Source organism: Anabrus simplex, chromosome 4 (assembly GCF_040414725.1).
Source record: "Anabrus simplex isolate iqAnaSimp1 chromosome 4, ASM4041472v1, whole genome shotgun sequence".
NCBI lineage: Eukaryota > Metazoa > Arthropoda > Insecta > Orthoptera > Tettigoniidae > Anabrus > Anabrus simplex.
In genome coordinates this window covers 235,287,568-235,298,431 of record NC_090268.1, presented here as the reverse complement: position 1 = coordinate 235,298,431, position 10,864 = coordinate 235,287,568, and the positions used below count along the sequence as shown (strand labels likewise).

Here is a 10,864-nt window from a genome sequence, read left to right as displayed (position 1 = left end):
CAAAAGTGCTGTCGCGGTACTATGAACCTTCTCAAATCCAGATTGCAAAGGGTCCAAAAGAGCATTATTATTTAAGTATTCCTGAACTTCCTCGTATACTAAACGTTCAAAGTCTTTAGAAAGCGCAGGGAGTACGGACATAGGACGATAGTCGAGGGTGATTGTGGGTCTAAACTCTTAGGTACCGATATAATATTGGCTATTTTCCAGACAGTAGGGAAAGTTCCGTTTAGTAAACAGTAGTTCAATATATGCGTCAGTATAGGCGAGATAGCACCCACAATGTTATGTATAAATAATAGGAATATCAACTACACCTGTAGTCTTTGATTTAATCGAGTACAAAGCCTTTTAACCTGATTTTCTGTGACACTGTGAAATGTGAATGGTGGATTAGCTGGAGGGGAGGACGGTGAGTCGGTGCAGTTTATTTGGGTAGCAGTGGCGTATGCTGCAATTAAGACATGGGCTATCACTAGACTTAGGTTACCCATTTTCGATACTTGGTTTAGTGAACGTCAAGCCTTAAGGGTTTTGAGCTGCAGCTAATAGCCATCGGAGTAGCCTGCTGTGTTAAGGATGGTTCACAAGCCCTAGCCTCTGCTACTGCCAATACTCAACACCTGATCATTGTAGATGGTAGCTAAAGAATCAGCCTCCTCGTATTCTTAATTCCCCTAGCTCGGGGACTGGGTGCTTATGACGTCTTCACCATTCATTTCACCAGGTCACCATAAAGCCTTTCCAGAGGCTGTGCATTATTATTATTATTATTATTATTATTATTATTATTATTATTATTATTATTATTATTATTTCTTAATCCCTTTGTCCTCCAGGTTGGTTTTTCCCTCCGACTCAGCGAGAGATCGCATCTCTACACTCAAGGCCAGCGTCCTGGAACGTGAGACTTTGGGTCGGGAGATAAAACTGGGAAGGAGGGCCAGTACCTCGTCTAGGCGGCCTTACCATCTATGCTGAACAGGGACCTTGTGGGGGATGGGAAGATCGGAAGGGATAGACAAGGAAGAGGGAAGGAAGCGGCCGTGGCTTTAAGTTAGTTACCAACCCGGCATTTACCTGGAGGAGAAGTGGGAAACCACGGAAAACCACTTCGAGGATGACTGAGGTAGGAATCGAACCCTCCTCTACTTAGTTGACCTCCCGAGGCTGAGTGCACCCCGTTCCAGCCCTCGTACCACTTTTCAAATTTCGTTGCAGAGTCGGGATTCGAACCCGGGTCTCCAGGGGTGGCAGCTAAACACACTAACCACTACACCACAGAGGCGGACATTATCTCAGTTGCAAACAATAAGCATGGCCAACAATAAAGTTTGTGAAGTTCGCATGAGCCACATAACCACAAATACTTTTCATACTTATTTAAGTTGAAATACCCTTCGTATGGATTCTTGTTTCTCTCCTCCTGTTCACAATGTAACTGAGTAAGAGGTGGGGTAGGCTTACCATTTTTAATTATCAGCAATTTATCTTCATATTTTAGTTGCGAGAATGGTTTATCCAACAACTTACACACGGTTCAGCAATTTCACAAATGTAACATCACAAGGTCACAGTCACGTTAAACACTATAACTTCAGATAAACTAAAATTGTTCTAATATCAACTGAAATATACCAATAATTTCCAACTATAAGCTACCAATAAGATGTCCTGCACATGCAAAAACAAACTCGTGATACTGTAGCTCATGGGTGAATCCCATCAATTCGGACACTTCCGGAGAACTTCCAGTCTTTGGGCCTTCTCTTTCCACCGCTGTCTCTCTCGTTAGCGGCTGCGATTTGACGGACCGAAGCCTAGCCCAGCTCAAGGTTAGGATCCCCTCGTTCCCCGCACCATTCCGACATTCGCCAGCAAGCCTCGCGTGGCGGTTCGAGGGGAGTGGGCCGAAGGCCTGGGCTGCTATGTTAGCCTCCGATGCCTTGCTCTCAGAAATACGAGCGACGTTCTTTCTCAATGCTTTCAAGTTTTTTAAATGGAAGAATGTGTCAGATGTTTACATTATAATAAGATTTAGATTTCCATCGTTCTCATTTGAGGCTTGGGCTTCACTGATAGCCTTAGTAGCCCACAGTATACGCCACTGTTGGGTAGGTTGAATATTTATTCTACTAATCGTTCAGTTCGTCAAGTGGAGTGTCAGGAGTTGTCTGTCTCTGTTGATGTTTTCCTATTCCCAGAGCTCTAAGTTGGTCCCATGCGCGATTAGAATTTAAGTTGTTAGCTAAATTCCGAAAATATATACATTTTTTAAAATTTCTGATTAACTGCTTTGTGCGGTTATATTCGAAGTCTGTGTCATCTAGGGTTTGTTTATAATGTCGAAATAACGAGTCACGGTCAGCCATCATTCTCTTGCCTTTATCATCAAGCCATGGACAAGAAGGACGAGGAACCTTTATTCGATGCGCGTGTGTGTGTATCTTTGCCGCATTATTTGTATATAATGTCACTTCTTTATTGCTTATCACATGACCATTATTATAATAACATTACCGTATTTATTCTAAATCAGAATATTGCATCCTTAATCAAACTGTTTATTCCTGCATTCATTTCACTTGTACTCGGAATATATGAATTAAAAAAAAGAAGTTGAAATCCTTCCTTTCTTTAAACAAAATTTACAACAGTATCGCGTTATTAAAAGAAGTTATTACCTTCGTGATGGGTGGGACCGTTGAACTGCTATTTGAAACACCCTGTCAAATGCCTGCACTAATAGATATAACCGCTGCCGAAGTTAAGACTCTTTTTAATATCCCGTCTTTGTAAGTACCGTACTTTTTATCAACAAACCTATTGATATTTTAATAATACTATTTAAAAGAAAGACATATTTCTTCTTTCACGTAGACCTAAATTACCGGTTGTAATCTAGCAAACGCCTACGGAACTACTCAGTGTGAAAACTGTAAATAAATGCCACTAATCGCAGATTACCACAAATAAATAATAAACACAATTATTTGTGGAGTTAAATGTATCACACACACAAACAAAATTTTGTTAATTTCTACAATTATTAACTACTTTATCACTGAGATAACACAGAGCTCTTGGAACAGTCAACCACTCGCTAGCGCATCCAACATCATGGCTGAGAAATGATATAGTGAATGCAGAAATTTTCTCACGAAACTGGAGGGTGTATCGTAGAGATAGGATAGGAAAGGTAGGCTGGGGAGTATTCATTCTCGTGAAAGAAGAATTTGTAAGCTACGAAAAAGTTAAAGATGACAAGCACGAAATTCTAGGGGTAAGGCTCATTTCTAAAGATAATAGGCAACTAGAAGTCTTTGGAGTGTACAGACTAGGAAAGGGTAGCGCAGATGCTGATTCAGAATTATTTGATAAGATAATCAGCTATGTGGGAAACAATAAGGAAAGGAACGTGATCGTAGCGGGTGATCTCAATTTACCAAATGTTAATTGGGTAGGTAATGCGAACGACAGGAAGCATGACCAACAAATGGCAAATAAGTTAATATGGGAAGGACACCTGATTCAGAAAGTGATGGAACCTACTAGAGGGAAGAATATTCTGGATGTGGTGCTGGTAAAACCAAATGAGCTCTATAGAGAAACCGAATAGAGGGTATTAGTGATCACGAAGCTGTTTTTGTGGTAATTAAAAATAAATTTGAAAGAAAAGAGATTAAAATTAGGACAGTTAGGCAGTACCATACGGCTGATAAAACAGGTATGAGGGAGTTTTTAATAAGCAACTATGATCGGTGGAAAACGGTAAATAAAAATGTAAACAGACTCTGGGATGGGCTTAAAGCAATTGTTGAGGAATGTGAAAATAGGTTTGTACCTTTAAAGGTGGTAAGGAATGGTAAAGATCCACTATATTATAACAGGGAAGTAAAGAGACTAAGAAGGAGGTGCAGGTTGGAAAGAAATAGAGTTAGAAATGGCTGTGGAAGTAAGGAGAAATTGAAGGAACTTACTAGGAAATTGAATCTAGCAAAGAAGTCAGCTAAGGATAACATGATGGCAAGCACAATTGGTGGCCACACTAATTTTAGTGAAAAATGGAAGAGAATGTATAGGTACTTTAAGGCAGAAACAGGTTCCAAGAAGGACATTCCAGGAATAATTAATGAACAAGGGGAGTGTGTATGCGAGGATCTTCAAAAGGCAGAAGTATTCAGTCAGCAGTATGTAAAGATTGTTGGTAACAAGGATAATGTCCGGATAGAGGTGACTAATACTAAAGAAGTATTAAAATATACCTATGACATCAATGACATTTACAGTAAGATACAAAAGTTGAAAACTAGAAAAGCAGCTGGAATTGATAAGGTTTCGGGGGATATACTAAAGACAATGGGTTGGGATATAGTACCATATCTGAAGTACTTGTTTGATGTTTGTTTGCATGAAGGAACTTTACCAAATGAATGGAGAGTTGCTATAGTAGCACCTGTGTATAAAGGAAATGGTGATAGGCATAAAGCTGAAAATTATAGGCCAGTCAGTTTGACGCGCATTGTATGTAAGCTTTGGGAAAGCGTTCTTTCTGATTATATAACATCTGTTTGCAAATTAATAAATGGTTTGACAGAAGGCAGTTTGGATTTAGGAAAGGTTATTCCACTGAAGCCCAACTTGTAGGATTCCAGCTAGATATAGCAGATATCCTGGATTCAGGAGGTCAATTGGACTGTATTGCGATTGACTTATCTAAGGCATTTGATAGGGTAGATCATGGGAGACTACTGGAAAAAATGAGTGCAATTGGACTTGACAAAAGAGTGACTGAATGGGTGGCTCTGTTTCTAGAAAATAGAACTCAGAGAATTAGAGTAGGTGAAGCTTTATCTGTCCCTGTAAAAATTAAGAGGGGAATTCCTCAAGGCAGTATTATTGGACCTTTAGGTTTTCTTATATATATCAATGATATGTGTAAAGAAGTGGAATCAGAGATAAGGCTATTGCAGACGATGTTATTCTGTACAAAGCAATAAAAAGGTTACAAGATTGTGAGCAACTGCAAAATGACCTCGATAATGTTGTGAGATGGACAGTAGGCAATGGTATGATGATAAACGGGGATAAAAGTCAGGTTGTGAGTTTCCCAAATAGGAAAAGTCCTCTCAGTTTTAATTACTGCGTTGATGGGGGTGAAAGTTCCCTTTCGGGATCATTGTAAATACCTAGGTATAAATATAAGGAAAGATCTTCATTGGGGTAATCACATAAATATGATTGTAAATAAAGGGTACAGATCTCTGCACATGGTTACAAGAGTATTTAGGGGTTGAAGTAAGGATGTAAAGGAGAGAGCATATTTGTCTCTGGTGAGACCTCAACTTCAGTATGGTTCCAGTGTATGGGACCCTTACCAGGATTACTTGATTCAGGAACTGGAAAAAAATCCAAAGAAAAGCAGCTCAATTTGTTCTGGGTGATTTCCGACAAAAGAGTAGCGTTACAAAAATGTTACAAAGTTTGGGCTGGGAAGACTTGGGAGAAAGGAGACGAGCTGCTCGACTAAGTGGTATGTTCCGAGCTGTCAGTGGAGAGATGGCGTGGAATGACATTAGTAGACGAATAAGTTTGAATGGCGTTTATAAAAGTAGGAAAGATCACAATATGAAGATAAAGTTGGAATTCAAGAGGACAAATTGGGGCAAATATTCGTTTATAGGAAGCAGAGTTAGGGATTGGAATAACTTACCAAGGGAGATGTTCAATAAATTTTCAAACAACTGCTAAAAATTTATTATATTTCAGAGCATTGACATGTTCTAAGTACCATAATATTAAAACTCCCTAAAGTCTGTCCAACATAAGGAAAATTACAACTGTTTGTGAACCCACTATCTCCTGGATGCAAGCTCACTGATGCGTGCCCCTAACTGCACGGCCAACTCACCTGGTAGAACCAATACCTTGGCCTGCCTGTTCGCCTGACCTTAACCCTTTAGATTTTTAGCTTTGGGAAAATGTTAAGACCATGATCAATCAATCAATCAATCAATCAATCAATACTGATCTGCACTTAGGGCAGCCGCCCAGGTGGCAGATTCCCTATCTGTTGCTTTCCTAGCCTTTTCCTAAATGATTTCAAAGAAATTGGAAATTTATTGAACATCTCCCTTGGTAAGTTATTCCAATCCCTAACTCCCCTTCCTATAAATGAATATTTGCCCCAGTTTGTCCTCTTGAATTCCAACTTTATCTTCATATTGTGATCTTTCCTACTTTTATAAACGCCATTCAAACTTATTCGTCTACTAATGTCATTCCACGCCATCTCTCCGCTGACAGCTCGGAACATACCACTTAATACCAATATAAATGGTCCGTTATTGGACATTATAAATTTTCCAGCTAACTCATTCTTGGTTGCCAACGTTTCGCCCTCGTGTGCTAGGGTGGGCTCATCAGTTGGTACCTAGCACACCTACCAATACGCTGGCTAGTGCATACCATGGAGGCCACTGCGTAGGCTAACTGGGGCCACCGGCAGTGCTAATGCACTAAGAGACTTTGTCTCATTATCAAAAATTGATGCCTGCTTGGCCATCAGATGATACAGATGTTGATTCCCATAGGGAATCTGAAATATTTGTCCTGAATGAGTAAATTTATAATACCAATATAAATGGTCCGTTATTGGACATTATAAATTTTCCAGCTAACTCATTCTTGGTTGCCAACGTTTCGCCCTCGTGTGCTACGGTGGGCTCATCAGTTGGTACCTAGCACACCTACCAATACGCTGGCTAGTGCATACCATGGAGGCCACTGCGTAGGCTAACTGGGGCCACCGGCAGTGCCAATGCACTAAGAGACTTTGTCTCATTATCAAAAATTGATGCCTGCTTGGCCATCAGATGATACAGATGTTGATTCCCATAGGGAATCTGAAATATTTGTCCTGAATGAGTAAATTTATAATACCAATACCATTTATATTGGTATTATAAATTTACTCATTCAGGACAAATATTTCAGATTCCCTATGGGAATCAACATCTGTATCATCTGATGGCCAAGCAGGCATCAATTTTTGATAATGAGACAAAGTCTCTTAGTGCATTGGCACTGCCGGTGGCCCCAGTTAGCCTACGCAGTGGCCTCCATGGTATGCACTAGCCAGCGTATTGGTAGGTGTGCTAGGTACCAACTGATGAGCCCACCCTAGCACACGAGGGCGAAACGTTGGCAACCAAGAATGAGTTAGCTGGAAAATTTATAATGTCCAATAACGGACCATTTATATTGGTATTATAAATTTACTCATTCAGGACAAATATTTCAGATTCCCTATGGGAATCAACATCTGTATCATCTGATGGCCAAGCAGGCATCAATTTTTGATAATGAGACAAAGTCTCTCAGTGCATTGGCACTGCCGGTGGCCCCAGTTAGCCTACGCAGTGGCCTCCATGGTATGCACTAGCCAGCGTATTGGTAGGTGTGCTAGGTACCAACTGATGAGCCCACCCTAGCACACGAGGGCGAAACGTTGGCAACCAAGAATGAGTTAGCTGGAAAATTTATAATGTCCAATAACGGACCATTTATATTGGTATTATAAATTTACTCATTCAGGACAAATATTTCAGATTCCCTGTGGGAATCAACATCTGTATCATCTGATGGCCAAGCAGGCATCAATTTTTGATAATGAGACAAAGTCTCTTAGTGCATTGGCACTGCCGGTGGCCCCAGTTAGCCTACGCAGTGGCCTCCATGGTATGCACTAGCCAGCGTATTGGTAGGTGTGCTAGGTACCAACTGATGAGCCCACCCTAGCACACGAGGGCGAAACATTGGCAACCAAGAATGAGTTAGCTGGAAAATTTATAATGTCCAATAACGGACCATTTATATTGGTATTATAAATTTACTCATTCAGGACAAATATTTCAGATTCCCTATGGGAATCAACATCTGTATCACATACCACTTAGTCGAGCAGTTCTTCTTCTTTCTCTCAATTCTTCCCAACCCAAACATTGCAACATTTCTGTAACGCTACTCTTTTGTCGGAAATCACCCAGAACAAATCGAGCTGCTTTTCTTTGGATTTTTTCCAGTTCTTGAATCAGGTAATCCTGGTGAGGGTCCCATACACTAGAACTATACTCTAGTTGGGGTCTTACTAGAGACTTATACGCACTCTCCTTTACATCCTTACTACAACCACTATGATCTATGTGGTCCCCATTACTTATGTAGATACACTACAAGAACACGCGTACAATGCATGTGATGCAATCTGGCAACAGCCATAGGTGTTCCTCCTGAATGCATGATTCCATGCCATGTAGAGTGGAAGGCTGCTTTGCAATGGATGGCGGACACATCAAGCACATTGTGAAGAGTAGATCAACGACATGGTGATATCCAAATATATTTGGTTTTGACCAATGTTTATAGAACCTTCCTTCCATCATTTGTTGCAAGTTGCCTCACCTGGAAATATTGGAACCCTTTTCAAAGACACCCATTATTTAGTTGATAAGAAAACACAAGCTATCACTCGGTGTATTATTTGAGTTTGAAGGACCCTGACAACCTGTCAGAATACTGTAACTCTTTAATTTATAAGTCAAGTAAAAATGTTTAGCATGCAATTATGTAACTCAGATTTCTTTTCCAGCATTGAGAGCTGTGACACATCTACAATTTGTAAATAAATCTATAATTATATAAAATAAGAGTCTTGTCTTTACATTGCTCAGAATTTTAAAAGAATGATATTTCTGTATCGGTCATGTCCACAGTAACAAGGAAATGCACTTTTTATTTTTCCGTAATTTCTGTCGGTCTGTACGTATGTACATGCATCACGAGAAAACAGCTGAAGGGAATTGAATGAAATTCGGAATGTAGAGACGGGGAATGAGCTTCTACAATCTAGGCTATAAATTATTTTATTTTATTCACGGTGAGTGAAATGGTAGTTTAGGGAAAGGCCTAACATTTAGTTATCAAATATTTATATTATTTGTGATCCTATTGATAAATACTACATAACTAAAGTTATATAGCGTTATGTCTTACACATTTTTACTTTACCGGCTATGATAACAGATATTCATGAATTTGTATTTTTGTTGCTAAGTCCATATCAACGCCGAGCCACGAGAAAATGGGTTAACAGGATTTAATGAAAATCGGTATATAGAGTCGGTGAATAAAAAACAACAGTCTAAGCTGTTTGATTCATCCTGGTTAGGACCTAGGGGGATGTTTTCATTCCCCTTCCCGAAGGGAAGGGGCGGGCCAACTAGAGGGTGATGCCCTCTCTCTGGCCAGGAGAGGTGACGGGGTTGTGGAGATTTGATGGAGTTAGGAGATGGGTAAAGGAGAATGCGTATTAGGAGATGTGAAGATGTGGCATCTTGGCTAAGGAGTGTAGTCCATTCCGTGCTTTTATTGTGAAGTGTTAGAGATACATTGTGTTTACAGATTTATATACAGATTTGATATACAATTATTGGTGAGGTGTTACAGATTGATATACTGGTACATACATGTTGTTAGACATAGCTAGGCTGAGAAGAGAAGATGTGGGTTAAATAAGGTTGGATGGGAGTGCCTGGGAGTAGGTATAAGGTTAGTTGCTGGAGGGTGGTTGTGCAGTTGTGGAGTGAGGTGATAAGGAGGCGAAGGAGATCCAATGTGGGTGGGGATGGGGCTGTAGCCTGTGTGAGGAAAGGGTGGATAGACTTGTCAATATGGGGGAATTGGAGTAGGGGTGGGCAGAGGTGGCGATGTGCAGTGACTGGAGGTTGGCAGCTGGGTGGGGGTGGAGAGTGCGAGGGTTCTACTCTGTGATGTTGTCCTTGGATTTGGAATCCGGTGCTGATAAGTTGTTTGATGTCAGTTGTTGTTAGTAGTTGCAGTCGCACCATATATGTGGGGCCATGGGCGCTGCGTATCCTGGTGGCTCTTTGGACAGGGATGCCTGCTATTCTGAGTTCCTGTAGTATATCGGTGTCTGGGGTGCCAGGTGCTACTCCCCGTAGCACGCAGCTGAACCTGGCATGAGGAGGCGGAGCTATCTGCTGAATTGGTGCTGACGGGGCGGCGGCGTTCGCTGGTGGCGATAGTGGAGCAGCTTCTGTCACATCCTGTGTGGTGGTAGGGGGTTGCTGGGGTGGGGGAGGTGTGAATTGTGGGAGGGATGCTCCCATTATGGGTAATGGGTGAAAGGACGTGGTAGTGGTGGTTGGAGTTGTGGAAGAGGTGCAAACTGATGTTGTAATGGTTGTTATGGTGGTAGTTGATGGGAGGGAAGGAGACAATGGGGGGGGGGGGTGTATAAGGTGGAGGCTCCTGGAGGATGGGAATATGGAGAGGGTGTGCGGCTAGCTGCTGTAGAATGTATGGAGGAGCTGGTACCACAGCATAAGTTTTATTATGAATGGTGACTCCGGAGGCTAGAAGGCGGCGCTTGATCCCCTGGTAGTTGTACTATTATATGCGTTTTTGGCTTAGCAGTGCGGTCCAACAGTCTATATGCATTGCTGGCCGGGACGTCCACCGCTAACAAGTCTTCATAGATGTCATCTTCCAGTATAGCGAGGTCCACACCTGGAATTATGCAGTAAGACATGGTTGTAATTATAGGGGAGGCGACAGCCAACTAGGCGTCTGCCTATTTATGTTTTATTGGGCTCGATTGAGTTTCGATTAAAGTTGAGGCCCACCCAGGTGAAAAAAATCGAGGTGTGTATTAGTTAGATTTACGAGTTTGGTGAGGAGATGTCACCCTGGTTGAAACTGTAGTTTACGGGAAGCCGCCTAAAATTTAACTTTTAATTACCTATGTTTCTGGTCCTATTGAAAAGTGCTACATAACAAAAAT

At 41.3% G+C, this 10,864-nt stretch overlaps 1 long non-coding RNA gene across 2 annotated transcripts in view; it reads right to left on the bottom strand.

Annotated features, from left to right (window-relative positions):
• Positions 1-9,417: 9,417 nt before the first annotated feature.
• LOC136872608 (uncharacterized) overlaps positions 9,418-10,864 on the bottom strand; it is a 64,424-nt gene continuing 62,977 nt past the window's right edge. For both annotated transcript variants that reach the window (XR_010859961.2, XR_010859960.2), the window contains exon 3: positions 9,418-10,590. This is a non-coding gene — a long non-coding RNA (uncharacterized lncRNA). The remainder of the gene's footprint in view (positions 10,591-10,864) is intronic.